This window comes from Pan troglodytes, chromosome 7 (assembly GCF_028858775.2).
Source record: "Pan troglodytes isolate AG18354 chromosome 7, NHGRI_mPanTro3-v2.0_pri, whole genome shotgun sequence".
Classification (NCBI taxonomy): Eukaryota; Metazoa; Chordata; class Mammalia; order Primates; family Hominidae; genus Pan; species Pan troglodytes.
The window spans coordinates 29,555,268-29,577,591 of record NC_072405.2 but is presented as its reverse complement, the minus strand read 5'-3'; positions in this window follow the sequence as shown (position 1 = coordinate 29,577,591).

Sequence of the window (22,324 nt, the reverse complement as noted above, 5' to 3'; positions counted from 1 at the left end):
CACTTCCGTCACTTCCAAAACATCCTTGGGTATCCCTTGATTGTCACACCCTCCTTTATCCCTGATTCATCCTCCATCACTACGGTTTTGGTTTTTTGATAATGTCATATGAATGGAATCATACACTGTGTAACCTTTTGAGACTAGTTTCTCTCATTCAGCATAAGGCCTTTGGGAGTCATCCCAGTTATTCCATATATCAACCAATAGTTTGTTCTGGTTTACTGCTGAGTACTGCTCCATCATGTAGATGTACCATAGTTTCTTTATTCATTCATCCTTTAAAGGATGTTTGGATTGGTTCCAGTCATTGATGATTATGAATAGAGCTTTTGCAAACATTCATGTGTAGGTTTTTGTATAAACGTCAATGTTCAATGCCCTAGGGTAAACCTCCAGGACTGGGTCATATGGAGATACACGTTTCACTTTATAAGCAACTGCCAAACTCCTTCTAGAGAGGCTGTGCTCTTTTCCATTCCCACCAGTAATGTATGAGAGTTCCAGTGGCTCTGGATTCTTGGTAGCATTTGGTATCATCCATATTTTTTATTTTAAACATTCTAATAAGTGTGTAGTGGGATATCACTGTGCCTTTAATTTGTATTTCTCAAATGCCTAATGATGTTGAAAAGTTTTTTCATGTACTTGTCATCTATTTGGTACAGTATGCGTTAAGTCTTTGGCCCATTTTAAAATGGGGATTTCTGTTTTCTTACAATTGAGTTTTAAGGGTTCTTTATTTTGGGTCAAGTACTTTGTTGGATACATGAGCCACAAATATTTTCTCCCAGGCTGTAGCTTGTCTTTTCATTCTTTCAGCAGCATCTTTTTAAGAGCTTTAATTTTAATATTGTACAATTTACAATTTTTCTTGGATCATGCTTCCTGGTGCATGTCTATGAACACTTTGGCAACTCCCAGGGTACAAAGATTTTCCAGTATGTTTTCTTTTAAAATGCTTATAATCTTTTTATGTGTAGATTTATGATCTACTTTAATTTTTGTTTATGGTGCAAAGTTTAGTTTGAGGTTTATTATTTTTTTGCAGAAGGCTATCTAATTTTTCCAACAGCATTTCTTGAAAAGATTGTTCTTTCTCCCTTGAATAGTGTTTGCACCTTTTAAAAAAATCAATTGTCCATATTTCTGTGGGTCTATTTCTGGGGTTTCTATTTTGTCCCATTAATCTATGTTTCTCTCTCATTATAAATACCACTTGGTCTTGATTTTTGTGACTATATAGTAAGTAATAAAATTGAATAGCTTGATTCCTTTAACTTTATTCTTCTCTTTCAAAATTATTTTAGCTATTCTACTTCCTTTGATTTTTCCATATAAATTTTAGAATAAGCCTGTCTGTTCTGCAAAATATGTACAAAAAGTCTCCCTGGGATTTTAATAGAATTGCATTAAACTGATAGATTAATTTGGTTAGAATCAGCATCTTTACCATGCTGAGTCTTCTAAGCCATGAACTAAGTGTGTCTATTCATTTATTTAGTTCTCCTTTGATTTCTTTCATCAGCATTTTGTGGGTTTTAGCATAGAGATTCTTTGCATTAGATTCACACTAAAGTATTTGATTTTTGGAACTACTCTAAATGATTTTGCTTTGTTTTCAAGTAATATATTGTTAGTATATAGAAATACAATAGATTTTTGTGTATTGACTTTGTATTCTGTAACCTTGCTAAACTCTACTATTAGTTTTAGGAGTCATCATCATTACTGTCCTCCCCCTCCTCCTCCTCCTCTTTTTCTTCTTCGATACCTTGGGATTTTCTACATAGACAATCATGTTGTCTGCAAATAGAGACTTTTTTATTTCTTCTTTTCTAATCTTTGTCTTCAATTTACTTTTTTTACCTTATTGCACTTGCTTGGACTTCTAGTACAATTTTGAATAGGAATAATGAGATGGGCATTATTGACTTGTTCCTAATCTTAGGAGAAGCATTTTTTTGCATTAAACATTGTTAGCTGTAGGGTTTTTAATAGCTACCTTTTATCAGGTTGAGAAATTTCATTTGTATTCCTAGTTTGTTGAGAGTTTTTATCATGAAAGAACGTTAAAGTTTTCAAATGCTTTTTCTACACCAATTAATATGATTTTTTTTTAAGATGGTACTAGCCTTGCATTCCTAGATAGACCTCACTTGGTCACAGCACATTATTTTTTAAATTATATTGATGCATTTGATTTACTATTTTGTTGATAATTTTTGTGTCACAAAAGAACATTTTGTGATTAAAGTTCTTAAAAAATCTGTAACTTTTTAAATTTTGTCTACTATTGGTGTCAAGATAATGGTGACTTCATAAAACTCTAAGAGTTGAGAAGTGTTTCCTCCTTATGATTCCTCCTTATGATTGTCTAGAATCCTTAAATGTTTGATGGAATTTGCCTGTGAAACCATCCAGGCTTGGAGTTTTCTATTTCAGAAGGTTTTAACATTATGTATTTCTTTAATAGTTATTGGACTATTCAGATTATGTACCTCATTTTTGCTGAACTTTGGCAGATACTAGTTTTTGAGAAATTAGACAATTTCATTCAAGTTGTCGAACTGATGTGCATAGAATTGTGCATGGAATTTATTTACTATCCTTTTAATGTCTGTGGAGTCTTTAGTGATATTCTCTTCTTTATTCCTAATGTTAGCAATATGTGACTTTTTTGTTTCCTTTTTTTCAGCCTTGCTAGAGGTTGATCATGAAACTTTTTGGTTTCATTGATTTTTCTCTGTAGTTTTGTTTTCAATGTCATTGATTTCAGAGCTTATTTTCACTACTTCTTTCCTCCTCCCTACTTTAGGAATGTTTGGCTTTTCTTTTTCTTAAAGTAGAAGTTTAGATTATTGATATGACACCTTTCTTCTTTTCTGACAGAAGCATTTAATGCTATAATTTTCTCTCTAAGCAATTGCTTTATGTACATCCCACACACTTTGATAGATTATGTTTTTATATATTTCAGTTCAATTCAAACTAATATTTTTTGAGAATTCTGTGACCTAAGGATTACTTAGAAGTATATTGTTAAATTTTCAAGTAACTAGTAATTTTCTTAGAATCTTTCTGTTATTTATTTTAATTTAATTTCATAATTGCAGAATTAACTTTTTTTGATTTCAATTATTTTAATTTGTTAAGATTTGTTTTATGATCCAGGATCTGGTCTATCTTGATGAATTTTCCGTTTATATTTGAAAAGAATGTCTATTCTGCTGTTTTTGGGTTAAATGTTCTGTGAATATCAATTAAATTCTGTTTGTTGGTGACCTGTTCAGTTTTTCTATATCCTTGCTGACTTTATGTCTAGTTTTTCTGTTTATTACTGAGAGAGGAGTATTGAAATCTGTAATTATGAATTTGTCTATTTTTCCTTTTAATTCTGTCAGTTTTTGTTTATACGTTGTGAAGCTCTGTTGTTAAGTGTATGCATATTTAGGATTACTATGCCATCTTGGTGAATTGATTCTCTTATCATTATGTAATATCCTTTAGCTTTTATAATTTTCTTTGCTCTGAGGTCTGCGTTGATGTTAAAATAGCCATTCCAGCTTTGTTTCTTTTTTGAGACAGAGTCTCGCTCTGTTGCCCAGGCTGGAGTGCAGTGGCATGATCTCAGCTCACTGCAACCTCCGCCTCCCAGGTTCAAGAAATTCTCCTGCCTCAACCTCCTGAGTAGCTGTGATTACAGGTGTCCACTACCACAACTGGCTAATTTTTGTATTTTTAGTAGAGGCACGGTTTTACCATGTTGGCCAGGCTGGTCTTGAACCCCTGACCTCAAATGATTCACCCACCTCAGCCTCTGATATTTCTGGGATTACAGGCGTGAGCCATCACACCCGGCCTCCGGCTTCCTTTTTTATTAGTATTTCTTTGTGTATCATTTCCTACTGTTTTACTTCGATTTTCCCATATTGTTATATTTCAGATGAGTTTCTTGTAGACAGCGCACAGCTAATACATAGCTTAAGTCAATTCTGACAATTTCTGTCTTTTAATCTATAGGTTTAGACCATTTACCCTTAATATTATTATTGTTATCTTTAGATTTAAGTCTGTAATTGTAGTATTTTTTGTTGCTCTATTTTTCCTTTCTCTGTTTCCAACTTATCTTCTTTTGGATTATTTGGCTTATTCATATCATGTCACACTTATTTTTTAATATTTCAGTACTTGCTTTTCTTTAAATTTCTATTTTGTAATGTCCTTGAGGTCAGCAATTGTATCTTAATCTTCTTCATGTTTGTTCTTTATTTTCTGTCATTGTGGGACCAAGGTAGTACTTCTTATGCAATGGCTGTGCCCTTGCTTTCCATTAAATAAATCAATGAACATTGAGTGATTTGAATTTATGTTTGATGTTTGATATTTCATGCTCAGGGAGTTTTTCTTCTTCCAGAGGGGTTATAATAATTTCCTTTCCCCTGACACATATGGCTTAGCTTTAAAATCTACTGGATTGAAATTTTACATTTGTATTTAGCCATGTCTGTGGATATATAAACAAGAAGACGACGATGTTTGTGTTAGCCTTAAAATAAAGTGTCTTAATGAAAAACCTTAGAACTTAGTTTTCCCTCTGTGTGTTAAAGATAATATCAACTCATGAAGGATTTTGGTAATGGCATACGAAAAGCGTCCCAGGTCTGTCAGATTTGACAATAGCTTGCCTGAATATATTAACATGTTGAAAGAAAGGTGTTAGTTAAAAAGGGCTGGTGAAAAGTGGAATCATAGGAAGAGAAGACTCATGGGACAACACGGTCAGTGCCCATCTGAGTTTTGTCCAGGAGAGGCATGAACTTTGAATCTCAGAGTCCCATTGGCTGGATCACCTATCTCCAGGTAGTAGATAGATGCATGAGGCCACCTTAATCTGATTCCATTAAAAATTCAATTATTTCACCTCTCTTTGTTCTGGTTTTATAATTACCAGGCAAATTTCCTTATAAGCAATTTTCTTTTAATTATGAAAGCAAGAACTAGCGGGTAACAATGGGGAATTAAACACATGCATCTCATTTTGCTTCCTTATGAAACTCTACTAAATTCACAGTAAAGGGATTTTTCAGAAAGGCATAAAGAAGAACAAGAATGAGTGAGGAGAAAACAGAAACAAAAATTTGAAGGTGGAAAGCATATAGATTAATACTACTATATTACCAAGCACAGGGAACCAGAATACTACGGAGGCAGTGAGAAAATGGAAAGCAGCTAGCTTTATGATTTTAAAGCCTCAAATGATTTAAGAATTGGCTGCAGCAGGCATGCCCTGTAACAAGGGGTGGAGAGAAAACCTACTATTAGGAGGACTGGTTTCAAGTCTGTGAGTATTTAGATTCCAAATCTCCTTTCCTACTCTGTCCAGCTTTGTGAATCCCTCACCTCTGCTGAACACCAGAGGTTTATTCGTAGAAGGATAAAGCAGATGATCATGGTATTTGGAACTATCCAAGCACAGCTGATGGTATGGGCACTGCTGAAAATAGAGGCATCAGGCAAGATCCCTACCCTTAGCCCGCTTTTCTACTTGGTTTCCAGTGACAGAGTTTTGCTCTGTCACCCAGGCTGGAGTTCAATGGTGTTCAACCCACTGCAGCCTCCACCTCCCAGGTTCAAGTGGTTCTCATGCCTCAACCTCCCCAGCAGTTGGGATTGCAGGCATGTGCCATCACATCCAGCTAATTTTTTTTTAAGTAGATAAGGGGTTTCATCATATTGGCCAGGCTGGTCTCGAACTCCTGGCCTCAAGTGATCTGCCTGTCTTAGCCTCCCAAAGTGCTGGGATTACAGGTGTGAGCCACCTCGCCACCCTATTTTTATCTTTCAAGCAAGAGGTTAGAAAAACCTTCTCTAGAGATTGCACCAGTTCAGGTACAATGATACAATGTTACCACATTGGGGGCTTTGCAATGTAACAGGCCAACCAGATTACTCCAGTGTGATAGTCCACAAGACTCATTCACATGCTCAGTGCTCTCAGACACCCAGTCTTAAAGATAAGGAGATGACAAGGAAAGTCAGAGATAGATCTGAGGAAAGCTTCCATCTAGAAAGATCAACACCAGAATAAAGAAATAGAAAAAGGCAACTTGATGGAACAGAGACTACAGAGAGAATAGAAACAATAAAATCATCTAAATATATTTAGGGAAATAAGAGAATATAGTGCAATCCTGAAACAAGAACACGGTATTTTAAAAAGGAACATTCAGAGAACAAGATTTTTTTTTTTTTTTTTAGAAATTAAAAGTATGATGGTTGGGAGATAAAGTTAAGGTATTCTCAGAGAAAGTAGAGCCAAAAGTGAAGAGGATGGAAAGCAGGGGTGAAAACATTAAAAATGAGACAGGCTGTCCTGAAAGACTAATATCTGAATCATAGTTCCATAATGAGTGAAGAGGGGAAACAGAAGAGAGGAAATCATCAAAAAATAAGAAAATTTTCTGTATTTGAAAGACATGCACTTGCAGATGAGAAGAGCCAGTGAAGATTCAAACAATGAGTGATAACAGACTCACATCATGGCACATCTTTTTAGGAAATTTTAGAACACTGGAACTGAAGGTTCATCCTACAAGTTTCCAGGGAGGAAAAAAAAATGTAGATTGCCTACACAGGATAAGCAAACAGAATGACTTCTGACTCCTCAACAGCAACACCAGAAATTAGGACTACTCAAATTTTTTATGCAAAATGATTTGTAACCTGGAATGCTGTACCAATCGCATTGATACAAATTTATCAATTACGTGTATGGAGAGAATAAAAACGTGAATGTTTCAAGAGATTTACCCCTAAGGCACCTTTTCTTAGGAAACTATTGGGACGTTTGCTCTGCCAAACTGAGACAGTAAACTAACAGAGAGGAAGACATAAGTTATAGGAAACAGGAATTTCTACACCGAAGATAGACGAAAGAAATGCCAGGATGATAGTGAAGGGAGATACTAGGATGCATCAAAGGCAAGTAAGCCAGATTGGAGTAGCACACAGGGCTCTGAGAGAGACAGAGAGTTCTTTAAGAAAATGAAAGTGCTGGAATGTTTGATGGGTCCAACTATACTGAGAGGAGACTTAGACATTGGGCAGACAGTTGGGGTTGAAATGTGATAAATACACAGAGATGAACAAATGAAAAAGGTAAAGCAAAACAAAAACAAAAATTGAGACAGAACAGAATAGTGCTGAGAAGGAAAAAGATTCACAGTGTACCCTGAGGCTTAGCCATGCACAGTGTCTGTATGGTGATAATAGTAATGTACACCAGGTGAAGATGAATATGCCAACCAATCACAGTACATCTCCACTGGGGGTACATCGGGACTGGTTAGGAATATGTGTATGTGGTGAGCTTGTGGAGATGAGGGCAAACTCACGTCTTACCTTTCATACTGCAAGTTGAGAGACAGCCTAGAATTGGTAAAACTCAAGAAGTAGTTAGATATGCATGCAACTTAGAGGAGTGGAGACAAACTAAAAGTAATGGCAAAAACCACAATTACTTTTTCACCAACCTAATACTAACTGAATGCTATAATTGTTGAAGGTGTTGGGTTCTGGTGATTAAGCAATGAGGGAGATGGAGAGGAGAGGGCAGGGGCTAATGCCTTCTAAGGCATGCATGAAGTAAAAGCATGTGTGATAAAAACAAAACCTTAAAAATGGCAAGAAAATTTGAAAAAGTAAATTTTCTGTTCATATATAGCTTCTAACAGAAATAAATAAATAACTAGATAAATAAAAATAAAACCATTCGTGGCCATTATAGAAAAGCTGGAAACGCTAGTAAGTATGTAGATGACACTACTATTTGCACTATTCATGGCCTTTTCACTCCCATCCACTGCTATGTGAATTGCAGTCCCCTACCTACTACAGGTGTGTGATCCCCTCTTCGACTGATCGTGCCGGCTTGCTCTGTGAGGTTTTTGGCCAATGGAATGTGACTGGAAGTGACATTCAGCTGTCCAGCAGAGGCTTTAAAAACCTTTCCAATTTCTGTCACTGTTCTTTTTCCACTGCTTTAGAATGGCCTGCCTCATGTGGGAGAGGTTCTTTTATTGAGTGTAGAAGGACCTGTGAGATAGAGCCACTGTTGTCCCATAGATGTATATAACATGAGCAGGAAATAAACCTAGAAAATAGCTGAGTAATGCAATATGTAAAAGCAAACAAAAGAAAACAAAGCAACACATCTCCTTCACTCTGAAATAATCACATTTAAACTTTTGATATTGTGTAGAATGCATTATTGTTGCCCATTCTTGGACCCCCAATAACTTGCAGTGTCTCTCCCGACTGGCAAGTGCATCTCCTTACCCCTTGCCTTGGGCTTTGACTCTGCGACTTGCTTTGGCCTGGTGGAATGTGGGCAGAAGTGATACATGCAGAGGCTAGAGATGTGCTCCTGCATTTGGGCTTGCCCTCTTATGCTTCTGCCATGATAAAAGATGCCTGGATAGCATAGGCACTGGAGAGATGTGTGGACCAGGACCTCCCCTGCAGCCCTATTGCCTTGCTTCCCTCAGGAGAGACATCCTAATAACACACAAAAAACAGGTGCTTCTTATAGGCTTTGGGGTATTCTGTTAAACAGCATTTTGTGGTAACAGCTAATTGATACCTAACGCTGATACCTAGATTCCTGCCCTTTAAAACTTTTTCTATAGAAGCATGTCTGATTTCTCCATATAGGGATCATACTATCATACTATGCTGTTTTGTAATTTTTGACTTAATGTATCACCTCTTCTTCATGTAACTATGCATTCTTCTTATTGTTCTTTCTTCTTTCTTCTTCCTTCTTCTTTTTTCTTCTTTTTAAATGGAGTCTCATGCTGTTGCCCTGGCTGGAAAGCAGTGGTGCGATCTCGGCTCACTGCAAGCTCCGACTCCCGGGTTCAAGTTATTCTCCTGCCTCAGCCTCCCGAGTAGCTGGAATTACAGGTGTCTGCTACCATGCCTGGCTAATTTTTGTATTTTTGGTAGAGGTGGGTTTCACCATGTTAGCCAGGCTTGCCTAGAACGCCTGGCCTTAAGTGCTCTGCCTGACTTGGCCTCCCAAAGTGCTGGGGTTATAGGGGTAAGCCACCATGCCTGGCCTCTATGCGTTCTTCTATAGCATATTCTTAAAAAGAATTGTACCATTTCCTGTTTAAATAATCATCTACTGCTCAACATTACACTTTTTCTGTTTTTTTTTTCATTTCACAAGTATTTATGTGATAAACATTGTCATACAAAATTTTTTTATAGATTCATGGTTATTATATTAAATTCCAAGGTATGTGATCAAGTAATAAGGCTTTTATAGTTATTGTCAAATTTATTAGAATTCTATATAAATGCCCATTTTCCATTTTACCAACACTGAATATTGTTATTTCTTAAATTGTGTACAAATTTGAAACATAAATTATATTGTATTTTAATTTGCATTTCTTTGATTCTAGAGAGGTTGAACGATAATTTTAAAAAATAGCTTTATGGAGGTATAATTTACATACCATAAAATACACACATTTTAAATGTGCAATTCAATTATTTCATAATAAATTTATAGTTATGCAACCATCACAAGGATCCAATTTTAAAATATTTCCATCACCCCAAAAGCATGCCTTCGACCCATTGGCTGTCCTTTTCTCTCAGCCGTGGTCAACCTTCTACCTTAATGACTTTTGGTCTCTTAAAAGTTTATTGGCATTTCCTGTTGTGTGAATTGCCCACTTTGCTCTCTTGCCTATTGGAGTATAGTTCTTGTCTTAGTGATTTATAAGAACCATTCAAAGACTCAGTTAAAAGAATGAAAGTTTTAAGTCAGCGTACATAGTCCTGCTTGCCTGTCCGGTCATTCCTCCTGCGATTTTCCCACTTCAGCCCTGTGCTCCACTGTCCTTCTGGCTGCTGCCGCCACATGCCACAGCAGTCTTCTCTTGGCTTGGGTCTTTACTCCCCACCCTTGTCCTCACTCCTACTCATCTTCCTAGTCCCCAGAACAAATAACACATTCAGAGAGACCTTCCTTGACTATTAACTGGAGAGGTCCCTGGTATGACTTTCAATTTTTTGGATTCAGAGGGACATATCTCTATGTCTAATGATTTATTTGAAGGTGGTCCTGCTTTTAATGTCTGTTGTCCATGGGGTTGAAAATTCTGTGAAGATGTAGGTCCCATGTGTTTTGTTTATCACTGTATGCCTGGCCCCAGGTTGCTGATTTTCTATTTTTTATTTTATTTTATTTTATTTTGAGACAGAGTCTCACTCCATCACCCAGGCTAGAGTGTAGTGACATGCTATCAGCTCACCGAAACCTCTGCCTCCCAGGTTCAAGCGATTCTCCTGCCTCAGCCTCCTGATTAGCTGGGATTACAAGTATAGACCTGGCTAATTTTTGTGTTTCTTTTTTCAGTAGAGATGGGGTTTCGCCATGTTGGCCAGGCTGGTCTCGAACTCCGGGCCTCAAGTGGTCAGGCTGCCTCAGCCTCCCCTAAGTGCAGGGATTACAGGCATGAGCCACTGCTCCTGGCCTTTTTTTTTTTTTTCTTCTTTTTGGCTTGTTTCCTCTTAATTTTATTTGTGGCATCTTCAGATCTTTATAAGTATTTAAATGTTTATGTAGTAAAGCTTATAATTTTTTTCTTTTAGAGTTTCTTCCTTTACTTTTATGCTTAGGAATGTCTTTTCTACATGAGATCAGATAAGTATTCACTTATATTTTCTTCTAGGTTTTTTATGTTGTTTTTAATAAAAAATTTAATGCTTTTATCCATTTGGAGCTTATATTGGTTTATCGTATGAAGAGCATAATATAAAGTAACTGTATTTTCACAAACAGTTAACAAATTACCCTAACTGCATTTACGAAATAAATCTATCACCTTCGCACTGGTTGGAAATGCCACCTTTACTGGATACTAAATTCCTATGTATGCTAAATTCTATTTTTGGGCTTCCTAGCATGTACCACTGCTTTATTGATTTACTTATTTTAGTGCCAGTGTTATATAAGCCGAGGAATCTTCTAACTGTAGTGATGCTTTGCTTGTAGCATATTGTCAATATAAAGGTAGTGACAAAGGATTCCAATCTTCAGGACCATTTTCTTTGTCATTGCAAATTCATAATTGGACACTCTGGTTTTTGACATCGCTGTTATCAGCCCAGTGAGTCTGAGGCTGCCTCTGATTAAAGCTCCTTTCTTGATGTGCTTGCAAAGTCACATTTCTGGATCTGCCAGGCTGTAGGTCCTATGCCTCGTCTGCAATGCTGTGTTCTGCTTATCTTTAGAGTACCATATTCGGATCTCAAATGCAAGCTTTCAAGACAACATTATGAGTAAAAAGTAGGCTAGATGTAAGACAATATGGAGAAATGGAGACTGTGGTATCTGAAGAGTCCAAGCTGGTCTGAAGTCATTCCAATGATTTAAAAGTGTACAAGCTGAGCAAGGAATGGAGCAGACTGGATGTGGCATGAGGACTACATGTTTTCACTTCTGTTTGTATAGCAGTGAATAGTTTATTTATAGATTGTTTTATTTCATTGCTACAACAATCCTTTGAAGCAGATACTGCAATGTACCATTTTATAATACACATACTACATCTTCAAGAGGCTGAGTAACTTGCATAAAGCCTGTGAGCTAACACGTCATATTACAGATCCAGGACCCTGACGTGATCCAGGATTATCTTCTCTTTCTTCCAAACGATGTTGTGGTGCCATCCGTAAATAGAGCAGGAATAACTGTGAGAAGCTTGTATGAGCTCTATCATTGAATCTGAAAATAGCATTATCGAAGTGACCTACAAACTACCTATAAGCCTGGCTCTGGCTGGATTCCAAACATCAGGGCATAAGGCAGAGAGAAATGACACCAGGCAGTGAGAGTGAGCTTGGCCAGAGAGGCTGTGGGCTGAGTAACCCACTGCTTTCCATCCTCTTATTGTTGTAGTCATTTAGGAAACTCCCAGAGAGAGAGGCTGATGGAGATGATGCAGACTTTTAAATTACCAGTTCATTTCCAAAGCTGGTGTGTTCTCTGTCTCTCTCTCCTCTTGCCTTTTCCACCTTTCCTGCATGTATTACCATGGTACTCAAGTGCTGTAAGGGTGGATCACTTCTGGATGTCAGGATCCAAAGCAGGCGAAAAACCCATCTCCATTTCTAACTTTGAGCCTCAGCAGCTCTGAGTCCTTCTGAATGATATGATCAAAGTAGATGTGAAGACTCATGAAAAGAAGGCTGCTGTCTTCTGAGCCTGCTATCCTCTGACATAAGGGCTGGGGCAGGGGCTCACCACCAAGAGGGCTCTTTAACTCCATTTGAGAGGAGAGGGTTGGAGGCACTAGGAAATGAGACATTCCTTCTAGAGACCACCTGCTTTGTCTCAACAGCCAGAAAGAGGATCCTGATGAGCTTGAACCTGGAGAAAGGGTATCCCATTTTGCCTGGCGCTAACTGCCAGTGTGTTTGTTTGAGCTGGTGACCTTCTGAGAGTTCTGGGGACAGTGTAACCAAAAGTTTCTTTCAGAAGAAAAAGAAGGGTGACTTCAAGTGAGCCAGTGGGATACATCAGGGTCTTCCAGGGCTCTACAGTAGTTTTCTGACACTGAACAAGTCTCATTCACTAAGCCTCTGGCTTCTGGCTTGCAAATTAAAGAAGTTTTAGACTAGCACATTATAGAGAAAGCAGAAAAGCCACGTCCACACAGAAGACATGCCAACTATATGGGGACGAAATACCTAAACAGAATAGCAGTGGAAAGCCTTAGACTGAGGAGTGGTGAGGCACCTCACTAGTACAAAAACGTGAGCAGTCTGAAGATGGAGAACAGGTCCTTCTCTTTTTAATTGCAGTAGCATTCACATGACACAAATTTTACCATCTTTACCATTTTTAAGTATACAGTTTAGTAGAGTTAAGTATATTCATAGGACAGTATGAATATAAACAATGCTATGTGAGTATTCACATAACAGTGTGAACATACTTAATCTCCAGGACTCTTGTCACCATCCCGAATTGAAACTCTGTACTTATTAAACACAAATTTCCCATTCTCCCCTCCACCCAGCCCCTGGCAGCAATCATTTTACTTTCTGTCTGGATAAATTTGACTCCTCCAGGTACCTCATGTAAGGGGAATCATATAGCTTTTGTCTTTTTATTTAACTTAGCATAATGTCCCCAGAGTCCATCTGTGCTGTAGTGTGTATCATAATTTCTTTTCTTTTTAAGGCTGAATAATCCATTGTATGTATACACCACACTTCATTCACTTGTCAATGGACATTTGGGTTTCTTCCACCTTTGGCTTTTGTGAATAATGCTACTATGAACATAGGTGTGTAAATATCTCAAGACCTGCTTTCAATTCTTGTGGATGTATATCCATCCAGAAGTGGAATTGCTGAATCATATAATTCTACTCTTAATTTTTTGAGGAATTACCACACTTTTCCATGAGGGTTGCATCATTTTACAGTCCCACCAACAGTGCATGAGGGTTCCAATTTCTCCACGTCCTTGTCCACACTTATTTTTGGGTTCGTTTTTTGAAAGTAGCCATCCTAATGGGTTTGAGATGGTATCTCATTGTGGTTTTGATTGGTATTTCCCTAATGATTAGTGATGGTGAACATCTTTTCATGTGCTTGTTGGCCATTTTTGTATCTTCTTTGAGGAAATGTCTATTTCAAGTCCTTTGCCAATTTTTAAAATTGGGTTGTTTTTTGTTGTTGAGTTGTAGGAAGAGAACAGGTCTTTTCATGTTTATATCTTCAGAACATAGAATAACAACTACCACGAAAAAAATATTTGTTGAATAAATGTGTCCTGGGTTGCTTTCATCCAATGATCTTATTCTAAGATTTGATATAAGTAATGACCAATAGCTAGAGTTGGAAATTAATACTGATGGGTAAAATACAATACTATATTTAAAATGAGATTGTGTAAAAGACAAAGAGGTGAATTTTGGATTCTACCACTTAGTTGGATGAATGTGCCATGGACCAATTCAGTCTACTTGGCTTCTCCTGGTACTTAAGTTAAGCCTTGTGTTCATCAATAATGGGGTTGGGAAAGGAAAAAAGGGAGACGGCCATTTAGTTACAAATTAGTGCTTCTTAGAAAAATACATATGTAATAAAGGCAGTATCTCTTCTTAGGAGGTTAAACAAAGCTTGTGCCCATTTCTCATGGTCACCATCTTTGATTTATTTTGTGACATTTCCTTTCCCCCAAATCCCTCAAATCTTCTCAGTAGTGGCTTAGAAGAAGGATATGAAAAACAATTAGTCTGTGCCTTCTATCTTGCCACTGGATGGCAGTACACCTACACCCCTGCATGCCCTTAAGGAGAAATCTTTCTGTGAGCACAATCTTGACTTGTCCAATTGGAGAAGACTGGAGATTTTAGCAGAAACACTTGTTTTTATATTTCTCCCTGAGTTGCTATGGTAGAATGTTAACATCTACTTCCTCATGTTTATCCTGTAACCCAAAAGAACCTTGGCTTCAGTGTCATCTCTTCTGATACTTCTTCCCTTCCCTCCAGTCTAATTTACTTGTTACTCTTTTGTCTTCTTGTAGTGTCTGTGCTAAATAACTGCTTAATAACCCTGCCATGTAACCAGTGATTTGTTGGTTTGGAGATCATCTTTGGAGAAATATCTATTTCAAGTCCTTTGCCCATTTTTTTTAAATTTGTATATTTAGGGGGTGGGTACAAGTGCAGATTTATCACATACAATGTTGTGTCATAAACTCCAAGCTCTTAGTGCACCCATCACCTGAATAGTGAAATTGTACCCAATAGGAAATTTTTTAACCCTCACTCCCCTTCCACCCTCCTTGAATAATAGACATTGAAGACTACAAAGGACTATCTTTTGTAGTCTTAGTACCTTTTCTAGTCTTCAATGTTTATTATCCTACTCTGCATGTCCGTATGTAATTGGTTTGTTTTTTTGTTGTTGTGTTGTAGGAAAAGCATAGATTTTTTTATGCTCATATCTTCAGAACTTAGAGTAATAACTACCATGAAAAATATGCATGTGTCTGTATTTTACTGAGGGGAAGAAGAGGGACTCATTTGACTTGCATCTCTGGCACTTGCCATGGTGCTTGTACATAGTGAGTGGTCAATCAAGACTTGTTAGTTGAGAGAGATTCTGGAGGAGTGGCATCAGAAAGATGGCAGAATAGAAGATTCCTTGGTATCACTCCCTTCACAAAAATACAAAGAAAATATTCAAAGACAAGAATAGCATCATAAATTTACCAGAACTTGGGGGAAAAGTGGAGAAACCCACTGGGACCACAGAATAAAGAGAAGCTACAACTGCTAAGAGAAATAGTCATTTCAGACTATTGCACATTCTCTCCCCAAAGCCAGCATAATGCCACTAATAGAGAATTTCCCTAAACCAACAGTTTCTGAGGTGAGAGGAGGGAATTGCCGGTGGACATTTAATCTCCCTAAAAACCTGGGAATCTTTGCAGGAAGCTCACTTCAGTCCCATCCCGCGAGAACTGCTGATAGTGTCAGAAGGGCTGACCCATATGGAGTGAATTGGGGTCAAAGAGCAGAGCACTAATTATAGAAACTGGTGTGCAGATCTTGGTGGCTATTCTGTATTCCAGTCAGTGGGGCCACCATGTAGAAGAGACTGTCCAGCATCAAATTGCTACAGGGGACATAGTCCCTGAGAAAACTAAAATTCCTGGCTCAGTTTTTCACAAAGCCCAAGTACTTAGGTGGAGCCTTGCCTTGTTCCAGAAACAACTAAAAGGTCAGGATTAGGATCTGATGCCTGATCAAGTCTTCTCCAAATGAAAAACAATGGCAGGGGAGCAATATAGTCCAGGGCAACATTTAACTTCCAGTGCTCACTATAAGTTTTACCCAGACCAGGAAACAATAGCAGGACAATGAATTAGTTCCAGTGCAATATTTTAGTTGTGGTGCTGACTATAGTCCTTCCTAGAATAGCCAGAAACTACAGGCCAGTGTTTAAGTTATAGTGCAAAGTAGTATAAGTAGAACACCATCAAAAACACCTGAAAAACTGGAAGAAGTGGCTGTGTTCTCAAATGCACAGGCATCAATGTAAAGACAAAAGGATTGTGAAAACTCAGGGAAATACAACACTACCAAAGGAAACAAATAAAGCTTTAACAATAGACCCAGAAGAATTGAAGATCTATGAAATGTCAAACAGAGAATTTAGAATAATTCTCTTAAAGAAATTCAGGAAATCACAAGAAAATATGGATGAAAACTAAATCAAATTTACGGATCAATCCAGGAACAAAATGAGAAATTTGTCAAAGAAATAGAAAGTTGAAAAAAAAAAATAGAAATTCTATGAATAAAAAATAAAATAACTGAACTACAAAATTTATTAAAAAGTTTTAACAGCCTTGATCAAATACAGGAAAGAATTACCAAGCTTGAAGACAGAACTTAAAACGAAATTACTCAAGTAGAAGAGCAAAAAGAAAAATGAGTGAAAAAGAGTAAAGAAGGACTATGAGAATTATGGGACATGATCAAGCAAACTAACCTTCACATAATAGAAATTCCTGAAGGAGGCAAGAGAGAAAAAGGCCTACAAAGCATGTTTAAGAAAAACAGTGGCTGGAAATCTCCCAAATCTGGAGAAAAATGACAGTAGCCAGGTACAGGAAGCTGAGAAGTCACCAATCAAATTCCACCCAAAAGGAAATCTCTAAAGTACATCATAATCAAATTAGCAAAAATCAAAACAAAGAATACTCAAAGTAGCAAGAGAAAAGAGACATATCACATTTATTGGTTCCCCAATATGCCAATATGGCTTTTAGTGGATTTCTCAGCAGAAATCTTGCAGGCCAGGAGAAAGCAAAGTGCTTACAGGGGGGATGGCGGTTGGGGGAATAGAATTTATCAACCCAGAATATTGTATTCAGCAAAGCTATCCTTCAAGAGGGTATTTTCCCAGAACTCCCCACCACCAACACCCCCCAAAAATGCTAAGGGAATTAATCAACACTAGACCTACCTTAAAATAAATGCTAACGGGAGTCCTTAAATCTGAAAGAAATTAGTGTAATAACAATAACAACATGTAACAAGAAAGCATTAGAAGGTATGAAACTCAAGGGTAAAAGAAAGAAAACAGACAAATTTGGAATATTCTTATACTGTAATTGGAGTAAGTAAACGAGTTTTGTTTTTTGTTTTTTTTTGTTTTGTTTTTTTTTTAAGACAGAGTCTTACTATGGTGCCCAGGCTGGAGTACAGTGGCACAATCTTGGCTCACTGCAACCTCTGTCTCCCAAGTTCAAGTGATTATCATGCCTCAACCTCCTGAGTAGTTGGGATTATAGGTGTATACCGCCATGCCCAGCTAATTTTTGTATTTTTTAGTAGAGATGGGGTTTCTCCCTGTTGTCCAGGCTGGTCTTGAACTCCTGACCTCAGGTGATCTGCCTGCCTTGGCCTCCCAAGGTGCTGGGATTACAGGCATGAGCCACCTCACTGGCCATACGTAAGCCACTTATATCTCAAGTAGGAAGACTAAAAGACAAAACTGTTGAAATCAATAATAACTACAACAATTGGTTAAGAGATAAGCAACAAAAAAGGTGTTAATTGAAACATTAGTCAGTCAAAATGTTGGAGGGGGGTTGTTAAAGTGCAGAGTTTGTTTTTGTTACTGATTTTTATTTGAGATCAAAGTTAAGTCATTGTCAATTTAAAATAAACTGTTATAGTGATAGGATGTTCTATGTAAACCTGATGATAACCACAAAGCAAAAACCTAAAATAGATATACCAAAAATAAATAGCAAAGAATCAAAAAGGTATTACTAGAGAATATCACTTAACTACAAAGGAAGGCAATAAGGAGGGAAAAAGGAAGAAAATATCTATAAAACAGGTAGGAAACAAGTAAGAAAATGGCAACAGTAAACCCTTACCTATCAATAATACTCTTGAATATAAATAGATTAAAGCCTCCAATTAAAATATATTGAATGGCTGAATGAATTTAAAAAGGATCCAACTGTATGCTGTCTATAAGAAACTGACTTCATTTACAAAGACACACATAGACTGAAAGTAAAGGGATAATAAAAGGTGTTTCATGCAAATGGAAACCTAAAAAGAGCAGACAAATCCTGTGGGATACAGCAAAAGCAATTCTATGACGGAAGTTTATAGCAATAAATGCCTATGTCCAAAAAGCAAACTTTAAATAAACAACCTGACGATGCACCTCAAGAAACTAAAAAAGCAAGAACAAACCAAATACAAAATTAGCAGAAGAAAAGAAATAATAAAGATCAGGGGAGAAATAAATAAAATTGACACTTAAAAAAAACAAAAAATTAATGAAACAAAAAGTTGTTTATTTGAAAACTTAAAATTAACAGATATTCTGCTAAACTAAGAAAAAAAAGCCAAAAGACTCAAGTGAAATCAGAGACAAAAGGAAGACATTACAACTGATACCACAGAAATACAAAGGATTGTTAGAGACTATTAAGAGCAACTATATGCCAACAAATGGGAAACCTAGAAGAAATGGAGAAATTTCCAGACACATACAACCTACCAAGATTGAACCATGAAGAAATAGAACATTTGAAGAGATCAATGCAGCAGTAATAAAAAGTCTCCGATTTAAAAACTCAGGACCTGGTGGCTTCACTGCTAAATTCTACCAAACATAAAAAGATTTAATACCAATTTGACAGAAACTATTTTAAAAAAATTGAAGTGGAGGCCATACTTCCAAACAGATTCTATGGGGCCAGTATTACCTTGATACCAAAAGCAGACAAGAACACAGCGAAAGAAAACTATAAGCCAATATCCTTGATGAACATAGATGCAAAAATCCTCAACAAAATTCTTGCAAAGCTTAATAACACATTAAAAAGATCATTTATCATGAACAAGTGGGATTTATACCAGGGCAAGGATGATTCAATATACTCAAGTCAATAAACATGACACATCACATTAATAGAATCAAGAACAAGAACTGTATGATCATTTCAATAGATATTGAGAAAAAATTCAATAAATTTAGCATTCTTCACAATAAAAACTCTCAAAAATGGGTATAGAAGAAATATACCTCAAAACAATAAAGACCGTGTATGCTAAGATGATAGTTAACATTATGTTGAAAGTGGAAAAATTAAAAGTCCTTTCTCTAAGATCTGAAACTAGAAAAGAATACCCTCTTGCACCAGTTTTATTCAACATAGTATTGGAATTTTAGCCAGAGCAATTCAGCAAGAAAAATAAAAGGCATTCAAATTGAAATGGAAGAAGCCAAACTATCCTTGTTCACAGATGACATAATTCTATATTTAGAAAAAGCTAAAGATGTCACAAGAAAGTGTTAGAGATGATAAATTTATCAGTAAAGCTGCAGGATACAAAATCACCATATAAAAATCATTAGCATTTATTTTTATTTTTATTTTTATTTTTTTTTGAGACAGGGTTTCACTCTTGTTGCCCAGGATGGAGTGCAATGGCGCGATCTCAGCTCACCGCAACCTCCGCCTCCCAGGTTCAAGCAATTCTCCTGCCTCAGCCTCCCAAGTAGCTGGGAATACAGGCCTGCACCACCAAGCCCGGCTAATTTTGTATTTTTAGTAGAGACAGGGTTTCTCCATGTTGAGGCTGGCCTTGAACTCCTGACCTCAGGTGATCTGCCCGTATTGGCCTCCCAAAGTGCTGGGATTACAGGCGTGAGCCACTGTGTCCAGCCAAAAATCAGTAGCATTTATAAATGACAACAGTGAACAATCTAGAAAAGAAATCAAGACAGCAACCCTATTTATAATAGCTAAAAAATAAATACTAGGAATTCACCAAAGAAGTGAAAGATATCTACAATAAAGATTATAAAACACGGATGAGAGAAATTGAGGAGTTAAAAAAAAAATTGAGAGTCCATGCTTACAGACTGGGAGAATTAATATTAAAAATTTCCATACTACCCGAAATCTACAGATTCAATCCAAACCTTATGAAAATACCAGAGACATTCTTCACGGAAATAGAAAAAAAAATCCTAAAATTTGAATGGAAGCACAAAAGACCTCAACTAGCCAAAGCAATCCTGAGCAAAAAGAACAAAGGTAGAGGTATCACACTACCAGACTACAAAACTCTAGTAAACAAAACAGCATGACACTGGCATATAAACGGAGATACAGAGCAATGCAACAGAGTAGATAACCTAGAAATGAATCTACACATGTACAGACAGCTCATTTTCAACAAAGGTGCCAAAAACATACATTGGGGAAAGGATAGTGCCTTCCATAGATGGTGCTGGGAAAACTGGATATCCATATGCAGAAGAATGAAACTAGGCCCCTGTTTTTCAACATTTACAAAAATCAAATTGAAATAGATTAAAGACTTAAATGTAAGACCTGAAATTCTAAAACTACTATAAGAAAACATTGGAGAAATGCTTTAGGACATTGACCTGGGCAAAGATATTTTGAGTGAGACCTCAAAAGCCCAAGCAACAAGAATAAAAATAAATAAATGAAATTACAGTAAACTAAGCTTCTGCACAGCAAAGGAAACACTCAACGGAGTGAAAAGATAACCTACAAAATGGGAGAAAATATTTGCCAACTATTCATCTGCAAAGGGATTAATAATGAGAATAGATGAGGAACTCAAGCAATAAAATAGCAAAACAACAAATAAATAACACCCAAATAATCCAATTGAAAATGGGCAAATGATCTAAATAGAAATTTCTCAAAAAAAAGCATATATATGACTAACAGGTGTATAAAAAATGCTCAACATCACTCGTATGAAGGGCAAATTAAAACCACATTGCACAAATTAAAACCACACTGAGATATCATCTTAGCCCAGTTAAAATTGCTATTAAGAAGATAAAAAATAACAAATGCTAATGGAGAAAGGAGAACACTAATACACTACAGTTGAGAATGTAAATTAGCACAGCCACTATAAAAAACAGTATGGAGTAGTCTCAAAAACCTAAACATAGACCTATCATATAATCCAGCAATCCCACCACGGGGCATATATCCAAAAGAAAGGAAATTAGTATATTATCTGCACTTCTATGTTTATTGCAGCACTATTCACATTAGATGAGATAGGGAAGCAAAGTTAGTGTTCATCAACAAATAAATAGATAAAATATGGTATATATACATAATGGAATATTATTCAGCTATAAAAACGAAGAAACTTCCGTCATTTGCAGCAACATGGTTAGGTATCATGTTAAATGCAATAAGCCAGGTATAGAAAGGCAAATACTGCATGTTTTCACTCATATATAGAAGCTTAACAAGTTGATCTCATGAAGGCAAAGAGTAGAATGATGGCTATCAGAGGCTGGGAAGGGTAGTGGGGAGGAGGGAATGAAGAGGTGTTGGCTAATGGGTACAAAAACAGAAGGAATAAATTGTAGTGTTTGCTAGCACAGTGGGGTGATGATAGTTAACAATAACTTACTGTATATTTCAAAATAGCTAGAAGAGAAGATTTGGAATATTACCAGCACAAAGAAATGATAAGTGTTTCAGGTGATGGATATCCTAATTACTCTTATTTGATTGTTATATATTGTATGCAAGTATCAAAATATCCCATGTACCTAATAAATATGTACGATTATTAATGTATCAGTTAAAAAAGCTAAAAGGAAACAAAAGACTTATTGGTTAAATCCATCCAGTAGAATAAACATAAACTGATAAATGATCACTAGTGTGTCCAGATAGCATAAAGCAGAGCCTAAAAGTAATTTACATATTTCTGAATGTGCATTTAATACACACAATATGATTGATGATAAATTATATTCCTTAGAAATTTACATATCTTTCATTAACACTGATATCAAATATTTCTCTAATGTCTATTTTGACTGTGCTATTTCTGGTTTTTTTTTGAACTGTGTCTTTCTGACCTTTGCCATTTTTGTCCATCGTTACACTCCTGTTCTGAAAGCTTTGGGATTTCTGAGTGTCAACCTTAACTAATCCCTGCCGCTTGGTTCCTGCATTCAATCAGTCACCGTGTCTGTTCATTTTGTCTCCTAAAAATCCCTCAAATCTGTCTATATTGCTTCGTCCTCCTGGCCCCTGTCCTGGCTCAGCCACCATCGTCCTTTCTAGGCATCAGCTCCTCAGAGGTCTCTCTGCCTCTGATCTCGGCTCTTTCTAATTCATTCTCCACATTACAACTAGAGTGTTCATTTCAGAGTACAGGTCACA